This window comes from Ixodes scapularis, unplaced genomic scaffold (genome assembly GCF_016920785.2).
Source record: "Ixodes scapularis isolate PalLabHiFi unplaced genomic scaffold, ASM1692078v2 PGA_scaffold13__105_contigs__length_92229423, whole genome shotgun sequence".
Classification (NCBI taxonomy): Eukaryota; Metazoa; Arthropoda; class Arachnida; order Ixodida; family Ixodidae; genus Ixodes; species Ixodes scapularis.
In genome coordinates, this window is record NW_024609839.1 from 51,642,127 (window position 1) to 51,659,378 (window position 17,252).

The window sequence follows — 17,252 nt, forward strand, 5'->3', positions numbered from 1 at the left end:
GTTAATTAGAAATGTCACCTAGTTATTCGACTTGTCGGGACAATTAGCCTCCTATATTTTCTTTTTGGCCTTATAACTCACCTGTTCAAACCACATTTAGTGTAGCTTTCACGACTTTTCCTAGAGAAATTTATAAAACCTGAAAAAAAAAAAAACTATTTCTGGTGCAAGGATATTCAGTGGGAATTTTTTTTTTCACTTTACACGAGCTTACTGGCACTATAGTAGGACTCAAAGATACTCGCACTTAGCGCCGCTGGCCAAGAAACTCCTTGATGACGTAGCTGGGCGGTCGCAGTACCGCCCAATGATTTGAATGCGGCTCATAGATTGGACCCGAGCATAGAGTGGGCACTCGATTTGGGCTCGTGATAATCGATAGCTGGAGAAGCATTCGGGTAGTGGTCCGGGGCGGTGCCGGACACATAAACAAGTGTCGAAGCGACACTTGTGTTTGCTTGTGCTTTTTGCCGGAACTTCTACGGCTAACCACCAGGATCGTGACATCCGACAGAGGTGACACTCCGGTCTTCGTGGCGTCATTCGTCGCCACTTGGGGACCGCTTTGGATGATTGGGTGCTAAACGCACCAATCGGAGACGCTTTACAGGCACATGCAGTATACGCATAACGGCTAACCCTAATAATAGCGAGGGCGTTTACTTCTGGGCTGCATAGACAAAGGGAACGCTGAATATCTTAGTGCAGAGCTCGTTTCTCTTTTGTCAAGAGATCCCCATGAACCGCCATTGCGATACAAAAAAGGAACACGCAGTTTTCGCAAACTTGCCGAAGCAGACGACGCGGCAACGGACGTTCGCCATTTTGTTGTTGATGGCTGGGATTGAGCGAAAACACGGAGAGCGTCCGTGTGCGGTGGCTCACAGAAATGGTCTAAGTTCGTACAGCCTTACCGCCGCAGATGCCCGTTCGATTTCGATCCCCGGGGACGGGCCGCGAATATGTCGACACGGGATCTGTGTATAACGCGTTCTCGCTTCGTTTTCGCGCCTACCCCTCAGGGTGGCAAATAAAGATCGCCACCTAAACAAGCCGCCGGCGATTCGGCGCGTCACGCACCGGGGTTGCAGGGAGTGGGACAGGGGGGAGGGGGGGGGGAGAATTTTTTTCGCCATAGGATGCAAGGACCAGCCCGGAGCGTTTGTTGTTCCAGAGCTATGAGATAGCTCTTTCTGGGTTCTCCAGCCTTACGCAAAGCCTTTGAGCAATCCTCGGACTGGAGAAACCAGGTCGGCAGCCATAACAAGAAACTCGCCAGATGCTTCCCGTTGCTATCTACGCGTTCTTGAACGGAGCAGCAGCCGAAACTCGCGAAAGGCAGGCAACGAACAACTGTAGTCACTGCTGGCAACTTGAGAAACACGGGACGTGCCGAGTCCGGGCCGAGTCCGGGCCGAGTCCGGGCCGAATCCGGGCCGAGTCCGGGCCGAGTCCGGGCCGAGTCCGGGCCGAGTCCGGGCCGAGTCCGTGACAAGTCCGGGCCGATTCCGCGCCGAGTCCGTGCTGAGTCCCGTACCGAGTCCTCTGGTCGTTCCGCAGCCAATGAGAGAGCCGCATCAGCCAAGGAAAACCACGAAGAAGGAATCAGGAAGCGCGAGATCATAATAGACCCCGTGGGCCGCGATTCTTAAATTGCCGAGACTATAGCTGCCGCGGTTTCTAGACACCTGTTCTTGCTCGAACTAACATTCGGAACACGCGATAGATGTTCATCACGACCAACACCACCTCTGAGACGTAGCGGGTCACGCGTTTATCCTGTTGCAAAAGTAGTCAGAAAAAACAAACGAAAAAACATTCCATAACAACAAGCGATCACTATGGGACCGTTCGGCTGGGCCAGGGGGCGCGCTGGAGCGATACCAGTGGCGCCGCGCCGCGGCCCAAATTCGCCCTATTTAGCCGTACGCCCGTCCCATCGCGCTGCCAGTTGCAATGGCGGGCACCGCGTTGAAGCTTTCTGTCCGTTAAAAAACTGCGATCATTTTTTAGGGAGGCGAACCTCCGCGGAGAAAGGTTGTCTGTGTGTCAGGTCTCCGGGGTAGAGCAAATAATCCAGGCATAGGAATATTTGTCGTTTGCAAAGTGTGTCTCGCAAGTGCAAGACAGCGTCGACATTAACATCCGCCTCGAGATAAATGCTGTTTATCTTTATGGTTTCTCTAGCTCTTCAAAGTCAGGAGTATTCGGACAAAGATGAGGATGCAATATTGTTTAAATTGTCTTTTAGCGCACAGCTGCGCTGTCGCATACACACCTTGAACTCAGATCACTTCTCAGAGTTACCGGCTGCTGGAAGCATGCCGCGCCTGTTCTAATTCATCCGGGTGAAGTTAATGACCAGGCACGTACAGCCTGATCGCAACACTGGGTCAAGTTCTAATAAAAAACCGAAACGGTACGTCAATAAAGCCTCGGCTTTTGTTTTGAGTGGGTCCAACAATAAAAAAAAAAATATATATATATATATATATATATATATATATATATATATATATATATATATATATATATATTACTATACGCCGCAACACCTTGCTGTGTTTGCGCGCATCTGTCGCTGCCCTCAAAGCGGTAGAATCGCAATTCATGCACGTGCGTCAGTAACCCACTTTTAATTTTATTAGTGAAGAAAGGGATCTCCAATCGACATGCATTTGCGTTATAAAGAGTCCCATTTTTTTAAAACTTATTTTTATGTGACCGCAGAATGATAATTTTAAACTGTTCCGGTGCACAACAAATAAAACATTTTGCGTCACTATTTGCTTTGTTAGCTGTTTAGGTACAATTAAACTTGATACATCTTGAGTCTGTGTGCCAGGAGAGCATCGTCAATAATACATCTCTCTCTCTCTCTCTGCAAGAAAATATTACTTGATTTTAAATTTCAGCCCTGAATGTTTAGTTATTGGCCTTTGTGGCGTGCACTGTCCTCGTCCTTTTTATGCTGCTTTCAATTTAAACATCTAACATTGCCAACACACTCTTATTGGTTGACCGAGGAATGTCCGGGTTTGATGTTTTGGAGTTACTTGGGAAAGTTATTATGCCTGTTGTAGGTTAACTACATCATTTTAATAACATATAAAAAAAATCTAGAGTACGGCCGTCAGTGTAAATCTCTTTTAGACTATGCGCTCAAGTCAGTGCTCAATACGGGCTATGATTATCTGCCTCCCCTCATATCTTTCGCTGCTTACTCGCCTTCTCTTGTAAGCATCGGGGAACAAAATTGATAGAAATTACTGTGAGAGCGCAGGCGAGCCGGTGTGTATATTAACCATTTAGATGAATCGCCCAAGACTGGGGCGAAAAATCTAAAAATATTAACCGTGTATGAGGGATGCCTCTTTCTGTCAACGGTTGATGTTTCTAGCTTTCTCGACCCAGTCTCCACTAATGTATCAAAATGAAAAAATGGCTAGTAAGCAAAGTGAGCTGGGTTCTCAAATTTAAACTTGTTTAATAAATAGTAACTGCATAATCAGGTTTATTTTGTCGACACCCACGGGGAACCATCCTAGCTATTACATTAGGAACATCTAAAATCGCCAACACGCTCAAATTGGTCGACCCAGGGAGGTTCTAGAGTCTAATTTTGTGACGTACTTAGGAAGTAATTATGCCTGTTGTGGGCTAACTACATCATTTTAATATTATATAGAAAAACTAAAATACAGCCGTCAATTTGTTTTCAATTACGCGTTCAAGTCAGTACGCAATAGGGGCTACGATTATCTGCCTAATTTTTCCCCAAGTCTGTTGCCGTTTACCCGCTTTCCCTTGTTAACATCGGGGAACAAAATGGGCGGGTAAGCAAAGTGAGCTTGGTTCTCAAATTTAAAGTATTTTATAAAAAAATGGTAACTGCATATTCGGGTTTCGTTTGTAAACAGTCATGGGGAACCATCGTAGCTATTACATTAGGGACTTATCATAGAACGTCAGTGTTAAATTGCGGGCCCCACGGGCGTCAGCTCATACCGCCCCCAACCAACGCAAAACCCCTGCATGCTCTCGCGTGTGACCTGCGAAAAGTCCCTATTAATGTGACAAGCAAGCGTAGCTGCATTACTGAATCACGCGACAAGAGAGAGAAACGTCCTCCGCACAGCTGGCGATTCATGCTTCTGGCGATCTTTCTTGAATCACCTCCCAGGAACTAAACAAAACTTTTCGGGAGGCGGATACCTTTCTGTATAATACGATGCTGTGACATTTGGGTGCCTTTTGCATTCCGTACATTACTTTACGAAGCGCGAGGCCAGCACGACAAGCGCACCAGCCCCCTGCGTCGTCTGCTCCTCGTACTTCTAACAAGTATCGGCGCGCCTCGCCAGGGGGAAGAGTGGCGCTGCGTACGCGCGGCGAAACTTCAGCCGCACAGCCCTAATTGGCGAGGAGATCGAACTGTAGGATGCGATACGTCCAACTCGTTTTTTCCGGAATTATCTGTCTACCAACACCAGGCATTTGCGCCGGATTATTTACTTCCTCTGTCTCGATTAAACACGGGGCAAAAGCTACATACAATCCTCGCACCCTTTTTTTTTTTTGGCTGCGTTTTTGTGTTTTGCTGTATTCATTGAGCCTCCCCCCCCCCTTCCCCCCCTTCCCTCCCCCCCCCCCCCCACCAAAAGCTCTGTCGCAACGTATGGCTACGTAAGTCGAGTGCAGCGTAAAACAACAAATTTCACCTATGTTGTTGTCCCCATCGGTGTATAGTTCTCGATTTTGCCGCCATAGGAACGCGACGATAGAATCTTCTTTCCAATTGACACTAGCAATTTAAGAGATGCAGGTCTCCTAATATCCCGCCTCTTGTGTCGTGATTGCGTGGCGTCTAAAAACTGGAGTGTGGTGCTCTCAAGGAACTCGGCTGATGAAGCGTACGATTACTTCATAGATCAATTTGATGCTATATATAAAGAATGTTTTAAGCCTAAAAAAGTAACTATATCTAAAAAGTCTAAGGAACCATGGGTCACCAAAGTAATATTAAGAATGATAACTAAAAGAAACAAGCTCTACGCACGTTTTTTGAGCACTAGAGACCTAGATGTGTTTCAAAAGTTTAAGAAGTGTCGAAACGAGATAACTAGCATGCTAAGGAAAGCAAAATGTTCATATTATTACAGAATGTTTCAAAGTGAAAATAGAACTGACGTAATTTGGAAAAAAGTTAATATTTTATTAGACCGGAATGATCACGATAACGTTATAAGGGAACTTATAATAGAAGGTAATATGTTGAGTGGAGTTGAACTAGCAAATAAATTTAATGATTATTTTACGAATTTGTTCTCCCCTGCGCAAACAAGCGGTGCCCCGTGTTCAACTCAAGGAATTTCACAAAACTGTTTTCTGTTTCCTACCGACGAGAGCGAGGTAAGCTCGGCATGTCTGAACCTCAAAAACAGTAAATGTACCGATTTTAATAGAATGCAGATCCAGCCAATAAAATACGTGCTTGACATTATCTCGCCTTGTCTTACACATATCTTTAATCTGTCGCTCTCGACTGGTGTTTTTCCTAAAGGTATGCAGATAGCTAAGGTGTCTGTCTTATACAAGTCCGGAGACAAAAATAATATGTCCAACTACAGACCGATCTTAATATTGCCTGTTTTTTCCAAGGGTTTAGAGAAAGTTATTCATGTTAGGCTAAATAATTTTTGTGAAAAAAAAAAGCTACTTACAGATTCTCAGTATGGTTTTCGGAAAGGTCGCTCTACTGAACTGGCTTTTTACAGCAAAAAGAAATTATCTTAAACAATTTTGAAAATAAGTGTCTAACTTTAGGAATATTTATTGATTTTTCTAAAGCCTTTGACCGGCTGAGTCATAAAGTTCTGTTAGAAAAACTATATTCTTATGGAATTCGAGGGCATTCCCTGGCTCTTATAGAAAGCTACTTGAGTTTCCGGCATCAAGCTGTTGAAATAAACGGATATTCCTCAATGCTGAAAGCAGTTCGGACAGGAGTACCTCAAGGAAGTGTCTTGGGGCCATTGCTGTTTAACCTATTTATAAATGATATAGTTACTTTCACAAGAAAAGCTTCATTTGTCATTTATGCAGATGATACCAGTTTATTTTTTTTTCAGGAAAAGACATTGATAGTTTAATTACCGATGCAAATATATGTCTTGAAAGTCTTAGTTGGTGCACTGTCTCCAATTCTCTGAAAATTAATGAAAGTAAAACAAATGCAATTATCTTCAAACCGAAAGGTACAGTGTGTAAGGCCACCACAAAATTAATGATGAATTCCCCGGAGGTTAAGTTTTTAACTACTGTTAAAACATTAGGCGTGATTTTTCACGAACATATGTTATGGGACTCGCATGTTCAAAATCTTACTATGAAACTTTCAAGCATCATAGGTATTCTATATAAGAACCGCTTTCTATTACCATCTCGTGTAAAGCTTTTAATTTACAATGCATTATTTAATCCTCGTATATCATACTGTCATCTAGTTTGGGGAACTACGACAAGTACTAACGTTAATAAATTGTTTTTGCTGCAGAAAAAAGCAATTCGCATCGTAACTAATGAGTCTTATTGCGCACATACTGAACCTCTTTTTTCTAAACATAAAGTAATGAAAATCAAAGAATATTTTAAATATAAGCTAGCAACCATGTACATGGCATCACTTAAATTTCCAAATCATCCATTACGGCAAATTTCCAAATTGACTAGCAAATATATTGCATACGATATGCGCAGCGCCGGAACCTAGAGAGTACCACGTCCAAGAACTAATTACAATCTACAGATGATTCAGCACACACTTCCAACAGTATAGAATTTTTTCAAAGAAAAAGGTGTCTTGATTGAAAATGTAAACAAGAGTAGATTGCGTGAAATATTATTTTCCTAGTAACATATTTTTCGGTGTGGTGCATAAATGTTCTTCTTTTTTTTTTTTTTTTTCAAATGATGCAATTGCATCCCGCTGTCCGATCTACCTGTAGGGGGCAGGGGCTTCGTCAAGCTGCATTTTTGCAGCTTTTTCTCCTGCCTCCATCACCCATTTTGTATTATGGGAGTAAATAAAATGAATTGAATTGAATTGAATTGATTGCTTCTTTGGTATTCTTGTAAACTAATGTCGCAATCCTATTGGCTGATGAGCGATCATAAGGTGTACGGGAATCGCCAAGCCGTGTTTGTTTTGTTTTGTCTAAAGGTTCAATTATCGCGGGCGCGCGGGAGCTCCTGCCACGCTATATCGCAGCGCACGAAGATGTTGATTGGTACGAGATACAGGGGGTAATCATACGGGGTGATGCTTTTTGAACAGGGATGTGCGCGATGTTTGTCAGTGGCCAGATCGGTGGAGCCAGCAGGACTCGACCCCGGCCTCAGACATTCAAACGAAAGGCCAGAGGGATGTCAGTGTTATCAGACGTATTTTAGCGGTCGAACTCTTGACTACGGGGCTCGGTAGGCGCTGACGAGGGTCGAAAAATGGAGGCGTGTGCGTGAAACGACAGTTTCGCGATCATGGCAGCAGAGCTGTTAGATGCAGAAGACTATACGAACTGGTTCCTGCTAAAAAAAAGACTTTTCTTGAATGACTGGACGCAACACAAAAGACGGAGTGATAGAAAAATATGTATCAGAAGCGGTTTGAGGACGGCGTTGATGAATATCGAAGACTCCTTCGGGAGCTTCAGACGACACGTGCAACAGCGCAAGCCACAACAGCTTGGGCAATCCCGATGCCACCGCCGGTATCTCGTATCTCGTTGAGGAAACTCTGTAAAGTTGCCAGACACGCGAACAAAATACCGCCAAATTGCGAAGATATCCCCTCCAAGGCGCGGGGAGTGTTTGTGCAGCCCGAGCTCCCCCGTCTCCCTGTAATGTCTACGTCAGCGCGGCTTCGCGCAAAAGCGTGACGTCGATACCACGTGATGTGCATCCCGGGGAGCAAAGGGAGGGATATCTCCCCCGTGTGGATTACTCCTTATCGAGCTTGCACCCCTAGGCCAACGAATGCCGCGCACGGTGCTCTACGCTGCGTTGTTGCACTCGACATTGCAGGATAAACTATAGCATTAAAGGGGCACTAAAGCAGTTTCTGCAATAGTCTCTTTATGGTCACAACTCCATCTATAAATTCTGTGAGCATCCTAAAAGAAAGAAAGTCAAGAAAACATTACATTACAGTAACGCGTGGCCGATATTTCAATTAAAATCAGTATCAAAAGATAGACTACCTCGGAACTATCGTGGACACCAGAGGGCGCCGTCCGACGAGGAGAAACCCATACATTGAGTTATGGCCGTTAATAGATTATCGCAGAATGTGGTTTAGTGCATCTTTAATGCGTTCTTTAGTTAAAGGGAGTTTACCTTAAAAAAAGCTTCGAGGCATTGTACCATTTCTCTTTGCAATTCGAACGTAACCCTCGGGAAAATATCCTCGTGTTACTAGCTTAGACGACGGCGCCATGTCCAATATCTGCCAGAAAATATACTCGCTGTTTGTTCATTCGCAACGGACGCTAAAGAAGACCGACACACTGTTTACAAACAAGCTCTCAGAAACCAGATTCGCGTGAGGTGAAGCTTTTGCGCATGCGCCGTGGCGACAAGAGCGCCACCGCAGAGAGGTGACGTCAAAGCCGCGTGTTGGTCTATACTCCCTTTCACCTTACGTCCGGCCGCAGCGAACAACTATGAACCACTCCAGCCGCTAAAAGGGAAGACGAAATGTTAGGCTAGGTGGCGCAAGCTGCCGCCCGTTACAAAGGGTACAGCCATTGCCATCCATCCATCCATCCGGTTCTGTGAACGTGGCACGTGACTACGTTTTCCGCGCGTCTATCGCTTCCTCTCGAAGGTCACGAGACACTCAGAAGGCCTTGGATTGGTTCCCGTAGCATTCGCTGCTACCGGGCGTTTGGTTACACGGAGGACAGCACTTGACTCTACACCTTCTAGCGCTTCAAAGTTAGTCAGGCGCTTACCTACGCTCTGGATACAAAGGTATTTATTACTCCAAGTCTAGATAAGCACCATTGAAGTTGGTAACAACAAGTAAGTTCTCCTGACTGGAATGTCTCGGCGTATGCCCATCTTTCGAAAATGTACGCCCGGGATGGCTGCGACAGTTGTACTAATAGGCTCGAGACTATAATTCGTACAACTGATAAACGAGGATAAAATATTTTTTTTTCAAGGTTTAGTCTTGGAGACAAACTGGAATAACATTTTGCAATTGGTTGGCCGCAATATAGCTAACGACGTATTTATGACGACAGTAAACGAGCTTTATGAGCAGGCGTTTCCTATGATAGAGTTCGAAAGATAGAAGTCAAAGAAACCCAGGATTGACGCCGCACTTTGCAAAAGAACCAAATATCGTGATAAGCTTTACGGGTTATTTATGAAAAACATGGAACCCGTACTATCTAACTGATTTTAAAAAGGAAAGGAAGAAGTTATCCCGTGTTGTTAAGCGAGCACGACACAATTATTATGCGAATAAATCTGCAGACATTTATATTTTTAGGAAAGTCTGGATTATTGTTAACACCCTTATGTTAAATAACAAAAAAAAATGCAGAATTACGGAGCTTACTGTCGAAGTAATTCATCTCCATCACTGGGACTACGCTTGCTGATAAATTTAACGAACACTTTTTTGGAGCCTGGTGTATCGAGTAGAAATGCTAACGAACATTACTGATTACGAACGTTACACCACATCTAACGCAGAAAGTTTGATTTTTATGATTCCGACTACGAATTCGTAAATAAGCAACTTAAGACAAAATCTAAAAAATAATAGTTTTTGCGGTGTAGATGGCATATAAGATCAGTTGCCAACTTGATTAGCCAACCACTATCATACATATGTAACCTAGTCTTGGGAACCGGTATATTTCCAAGCAACTTAGAAATTGCTAGAGTATCAGTAATACATAAAGGAGGGGATGAAAAGGATTTAAACAATTATGGACCACTTTCGGTTCCACCAATTTTTTTCGAAAATTATAAAACAAGTTATGAGTAAGCGCCTTTTAAACTACTTTGAAAAAAACGAATCTTATATCAGAACAACGAATCCCGGAGAAAAGCTCACCGGAGAAAAGCTCAGCGGAGATAAGCTCACCGGAGATAAGCTCACCGCAAAACCAGCGGATGCGGAGGAAAGCTCCCCGGCCATCACTCTAAAAAAAGCCCGTGCATCTACTTTCCCGCTCAACACTCGGAGAGCCAATCAGCGCAACTTACAGAGGCAGCTCAGCGAATGACGATGCCGAATCATATGTTTAGACCAAAAAAAACACAGTCTGAGTTTTGCATTGCTTAATGTCACAACTCAGACTGCGTTTTTTTGGTCTCAACATATGTTTCGGCGTCGTCATTCGCTAAACTGCTTTCGTAAGTCGCACTGATTGGCTCCCCGAGTTCTGTGCGGGAAAGTCGATGCACGGGCTTTTTTTTTTTCAGAGTGATTGAGCGTATGCGGAGAAAAGCTCACCGATTTTTTTTTCTTCTTTTTATATGGAGGTTGTTGGATCATGCGTAACATATATCAATTTATTATAATGAAAGTTCGTCAGCATTGTAAAAAAGAAAATGTCCTTTTTTGTAATATTTGTTAAGATTATTGGATATATTGCTTCCAAACTAATTACTGCGGGCGAGTGTTTTCTATGGCCTACTCTCTAGTCAACAGAAGCATAACTGAAAACTTTATAAACTTGAAGAACAGGAAAAAGTTCGAAAACTTAATGATGTCTGCCTAAAACCTAAAAATCAAGACTGTAAATGCCGAAAATCCGAAAGTGCATGCGCAACAACGCGGTACCTGAAATTCTCTTTGATGCCTTTGTTAACCTTTGAAAACAGAATAAAACGGTCAGTAGGATTTCGAGGTTTCTTTCTTCCTCAGACAAGCACGTTTTCTAGCCGTTCGTGCTGGCGTTTCCACACGTTGCCTTTGTGTAATAGTGCCCTTCTACAGCGAGCCACACATGACCTTCAGAGCTGCACACTGTCGCCGTTGTTACTCGTGACCTATATAAGAACTAGTCTTCTGTAAGGTAGCGAATTGGGCGAGTTCGTAAACGTTATACATGATAGAAACCGAGCTCAAACAACGACGACGGAGTGAAGACAATAAAAACGACAGGACGAAACTGTTCTCGCAACTAAAGTTTTGTTAGTGGTATTAATAGAAAGAAAACAGCGTAGCCGACACTGATTGCATCAACAAATACCTACTTATCTATTAGGCACTACACAATATTTGAAGCTGAAACGGTTCACACACCGCTATGCATACTAGCTCGCAAAGAACAAACCTTTTTATCTGACAAAGCTATCGACGGCGCACTGTTAGCTGTCAATAAATTGTTGTCTTTTTTTTTTTACCAGTGTACAATGTTCTGATTTTATACTTGCGGCTTCATTAATATACAGAATGGGTGATTACTAATTTCTGAGAAATTAGTAAATATGCCCAATGAACCTAAAGAATATTACAAAAAAGAGGACATTTTTTTAATGAAGTGACGATTACGAATTGTGATAAACCGCCGCGTTTGACGCAGTTTCCGCTAACTTGAAAAAAATCTGTGAATTCTTTTCCGCATCCGCTCAAAGGCCGGTGAGCTTTTCTCCACATCTGCCGGTTTTGCGGTGAGCTTTTCTCCGGTGAGCTTTTCTCCGGTGAGCTTATCTCCGCCGCCCCAGAAGAACAGTACGGCTTCCAGAAGTGAAAGTCGGCGGAAATGGCTTTTGTTATGTATAAAATACTAAATAATTGCTAATTTTGACAAGCAACTGCATGTGTGTACAGTAGGCGTATTCATTGATAAAAAACCAAACAAAAAACGTTCAAGTAAATCAAGCGTGATATCATGTTGGGAAAACTTCATAAATGTGAGATTAAAAGAATTTCGGTCAGCCTAATACGTAGTTATTTATCTAACCGCTTGCAGCAAACAGGCGTTATAACGCGAAGACAAATATGAGTGAAATAAGATATGGTGTCCCGCAGGGCTCTATCCTCGGCCCGTTCTTATTTTTAGTGTATATCAACGACCTAACTAATGTACTGCTCTCTGGAGAAATAATTCTATACGCTGATGACACTAATAAATTTTTTTTCCTGTGAAAAACCAACAAGGTATTGAGTACCATACCAATACATGGCTCAGAAAGGTATCGTTATGGCTGACAGCAAATATGCCAGAATTAAATAAAAAAACAAAAAAACTAAGTATATTATTTTTTTGACCATGAAATGAATGTATTGAACAAGAAATCCACACTCAATGTCAGGGCGAAATTATTAAACGTGTTGTTTCGCACAATTTCCTTGGCGTTTTGTTTCACGAAAACTTAATGCAGATAGCAAAAACCCAGATCTCGCGTTCGGTTGTTCTTATATGTAGAGGTTATAGGTTATGAACCATTGCGTAGTTATACGACGCATTGGTTCATTCACGTTTTAACTACTGCCTTTAACTGCTGTATGGGGAACAGCAACAAAAACAAATATAGAAAGCCATATAGTCTGCAAAAGCAAAACGTACGTTTAACCCTTTCCCTATTATGGACGACCTGATTTCGTCTACTCTGTTTGTACCACTCCCCCCGAACACGAGCTGGGCTCGTCCACGTTGATTCGGGCTCCAATACGCTACCATGGACGAACTGGGCTAGTCCACGTGTTTCTAGTTAGCTTTGCCGTAGATAGAAGGCGCTTTGCGAAAAGTAAGAACCTGGTAAATTTCTTAATTTGGCAGAGAATTGTTCCAACGCAGGCAACAGGGTATTTAAAATTGGCGACGTCAACTTCTGGTCGCTGCGTTCATAGTGACGATCTTGCCTCAAAGTTGGGGCGAAAAGGAAGATATTGTGACGTCTCTTCAGATTCAGGAGACGAGGAAATGAATCTTTCATCGAACAGCGAGAGGAATGCAAGTGAGTTATTGGATTTGAGCTCAGACGAATCCGGTTTCGATGAGGACATCGTGTCGGCATGGACTAGAATCAGTGTAGAAAAATCCCCCTCCAGCCCCTCCACGTTTTCCGTTCACTTTACGTGCAATGTGATGTGAACTGTCTGCGGTAATGCAGTGAAGCGGAACTTTAGTCCCTTTTTCTTTTGCAGTGTGGTAAAAGATTTCTCATATAATAAATATTTTGGCATTTGTTTTTGGCCCTTGTATTGGATATTAAATTTATAGGGCACATAAAAAAAAATTGGTATTTTCAAATTGTGTTTTTTTCCAAAAGGTTTGCGGTAAGCAAAGGACAGAAAATGAACCGTACAGGAGTCAGACTGCTCCGCTTTTCAGAAAACACCAGTTAGTAACATTCCAAAATGTTATAAAAAATGTCTTTAGTCATATATACTCAAATAAAGTTGCATCCAACTGCCTTCTTTCAACAGTACGTTTGGACGGAACGTTCTTACAATCTCAGATCCACAACCTACGCAAGAGAAAAAGTACGCACAAACTGCGGCAACCAGAAACTATCTAACCAAATACCCGACCTTTTAAGTGACCATCCTAATCTGATGACTATAATTTTGACTACACTTTTCTGCTTAATAAGATTTCGTTGATACCATTGACCAATAGAAGAGCAGAGCGTGACTTAATTTTTCTGGACGAAATTGTAAATAGCTTATTTGACAGTGCTTCGCTTTTACGCGGTGTAAACATTCATGCCCCTCCTCGTTCCACTAGGACCCGCAGTACTTTCAGCATTCGCACCATTTGTAAACCATCTCCTCTGTCACGCATGCAATCTCCGCTTATCAATATTGAAAATGTCGAACTTGATATATACAGTGACATTAAGACGCGTTCAGGAACCAAGTGAAAGTGCTTGTTGCCGAACTTTAAATATTGTGTTTTTTGCTTTGTACTTGAAACCTGCCATTCGTTTTTTTTTTTTTTTTTGTTCGTATTTATATATTTTTGTACCAAAGAGGGGAGACCTGCATTGTTGTTTTTGGGCACGTAAGATAAAATAAATAAAAAATAAATAAATAAATGAAGACAGCGTATCACTCAGGTTTTAAAAGGGAACACGAATCTGTACTTTCTATCGTACTAGGAGTGACTGCTTTCCCCTATTTTTCTTGGAGTTTGGTTTTCTTTTAGGTGTGCTGTGATGCGTGCATGTCATATTTATGTTTTTTTTTTTTTTTTTTTTTTTGTCATGAGATGTTATCTGTTATTTCTGACCTTTATGCAGTGCTATCCCGCGTGTTATGTTTATGCTTTCTTTTTTTTAGAGAGTTCTTTACGTTTTACTTTTTTCTTACTCTGCTTTCGTTTGTGCCACGCTGTGTGACGTGATGGGGTAGTTTTTGGAGTGGGGGAAGGGGATCGGGGACATTCGTGTTGCCTTTTGTGACGGCCCGCCAGACAACGTTCTGGTGTATGTTATATGAATAAAACATTGAATAAAAAATTGAATTGGAAGGCTCGATACTACTTTTGCTGTTTCGTCTAAAACTTCAGAAAAGGGGACTCAGCACTGCAAATGCCGACGCTTTGTTAATCCCATAAAACTATTTTGTTCGGTGTTTGTGTTTTCCTCAATTTTAGTTTTAGAAAATGATGGGGGATACAGCGCAACGAACTTAACGATGTTTAACCTCACCATTTTGTGAATGCAGGCGAAGGATCTTCACCGAAGCGGTTCAGTGGCGCGTAACGTATCCGATTTCAAGGTTCAGGTGGTAATTTCTACTTGCACCTAAATACCAATAAGTAATTTGGGTTCGTTTATCCTCGAACTTCGCTGCATAAGAATGACGGTCTTCGTGAGCGCGATTAGTAAAGTAGGTAACGCCAAGATTAATAAACACGACAATCTGCAAAGTCGTTTACTTTTCCTTATTGTGCTTTCATGTGTCCTTACATTGCTCGGTAGTGCCATTAAATAGAAATGTCTTACTGACTTGGATATATATATAAAAAAAAGGCTGGTCTATATTCAGTATGGTGGATTATCAAAGGTACGTTATTGTTCTCCACTGGGCTCGTTGTTATCCCACGCATCGTGTTCAGTCCGAATTTCTGTCGAAATAGGGTTTTAGTTACCAGTTTCTACCTCAGCCTAGAAATATCGAACTGGGCTCCGTTTGTGCGTTGAGAGATTCGAAAAACTACGCATGGGGCACAACTTTAAAGCTGTTAAAACAGCGCTTGATTTAATAAACTATTCACAAGTATAGCAACAGTAACCAAAATAAGTAAAAAGGCGAATTCATAAAACATGTGCCTGCCAGGGATCGAACCTGGGACCTTCCGCGTGTTAGGCGGATGTGATAACCACTACACAACAAGCACCGGTGGAAGCCGCTGAAACATAGCGTCATCAGACGACCTATTGATGGAGTAGCAATTAAAGAGAAATTCGCGTGCCAATTCAGTTTAAAAAGAAATCAGTGTGCCTGCCAGGGATCGAACCTGGGACCTTCCGCGTGTTAGGCGGATGTGATAACCACTACACAACAAGCACGCTGGATAAAGAGCCGACGAAGCCCACCTTCCAGCAGGGAGGGACTCGTGGTCAGTGGTCGCTGATTGCCTTAGAACTGGTTATCCCAGAATATAGCTCACTCCTCGGCGTCTTCGCTTCCCCCGCTCTTGGCTTCTTTTCTGTTTCTCTTTCGTTATCTCACGGAAATCATTACGTGGTTCATTAAGTCTCCCACTACGCTGTCCATTCAGGCAGTAGACAGTTTCAGTACAGACTCATGTTGCTCTCTTGGCGCATGCCTTCTGGGCACTTCGACGCACTTTCGTTCTGGGTATTTCCTCACTACACTCTTTATATCCGAGAAGCTGCACTCTAAGTGCTTGTTTTGTAAGCGCCTGTTCATTAAGTGCTTTCCTTGCAGACGCTTTATCCTTATATCCTTTTTTATCTGGGTACTTGATCCTTGTTATCTAATCCGTACTGTATTTTTGTGGTTCTTGTTCTCTGTCGTACTTTTTTTTCTTTAATGTCACTTTATCCGTTTGAAACTTGATATGTAGCAATTTGATCTCAAAGCCAACTGCTATACTGCTATGCACGCACTTTCTCTCATGCGCGCTAGCATTCCAGAGCGTCCTCTCGTCACTTGATCCCTACGTCGCTTGATTCCTGCAGCAGTTGATCCCTATGGCACTTGATTCCTTTGATGTACTCGAGCTTTAATGAAACTTGTACGGAACTAATTACAGGCAGACTCACTTGTACGTAACGCGTTACAAGTAATGGATTACTTGTAATCGATTACATTTTACTTTAATTGTGTAACGCTTCAATTACTTCCTTTAAGGAGTAACGATCCTTGTAATTGAATTACTTTTTTGCTGCAATCGATTACAAAATGACCCATGACAAATTTTCTCGAATTTCTTTTTCTTTTTTTTTTGAGGGGAGGGGAGGGGCAACGGTCAATTTTCGTTTTCTTTTTCGAAACCACTAAGCACGGAACCTCGAGGATTAGTAGGCCACTTCACTATGCTTCGTTTCCTGAATACATTGTTTTTTTTTTTTTTTTTTTTTTTTTTTTTTTTTGGGGGGGGGGGGGGGGGGGGCGTACACCGGACCGGAGACTACGTCCGGGTATCGAAAATGACCTTATCCAACCTCTTGTGAGTAATGTGGTCCACAACACTCTTTTCATTTATTTATTTTTTCACGAGAGGGATTGGGCGTGTTGGCGTCACTTGTTGAGCTCTAAGCAAAAACGGTAAAGTTCTTTTTTTTTTTTGTCGGAACAACTGAGCGCGAGACTCCAATGCTACCGTAATAAAAAAAAACGTTTAATGAAAAGTAACGTGGGAAGTAATCGATTACTTTAGAGTAATTTTTCGATTACTTTTTTGAGCCTGTAATTGTAATCGGTTACTTTTTACAGTGAAGTAATTGTAATTGTAATCTGTTACATTTTTTCAGTAACGTGTACAAGTCTGATTACACGTAATCAAATTACTTGCAGTCGATTACTTTCCGGTGTAATTTTGTGATCATTTATTTCTTTCATAAGGTAGTATAAACAAGAGTATTATAATTAATTTTGGAAGTAACAAAAATACTTATAGCCGTTGCAATTTTTTTCCCAACTTCCCTCTCCCTTGCTTTCCTGGTTTACGACTCTTAATTAGCTCATTTCCAGCTAAAAATGCCGAGATACTGTATGTGCACTTTACCTGCTTCAAGATATTTTGAAC

At 42.3% G+C, this 17,252-nt stretch overlaps 2 non-coding genes across 2 annotated transcripts; both read right to left on the reverse strand.

The window, feature by feature from the left end:
* Nucleotides 1–15,301: 15,301 nt before the first annotated feature.
* On the reverse strand, nucleotides 15,302–15,374 carry Trnav-aac. The gene has a single exon. It is a non-coding gene; the product is annotated as a tRNA-Val (tRNA).
* Nucleotides 15,375–15,473: 99 nt separating this feature from the next.
* On the reverse strand, nucleotides 15,474–15,546 carry Trnav-aac. Its single transcript has one exon. It is a non-coding gene; the product is annotated as a tRNA-Val (tRNA).
* Nucleotides 15,547–17,252: the final 1,706 nt, after the last annotated feature.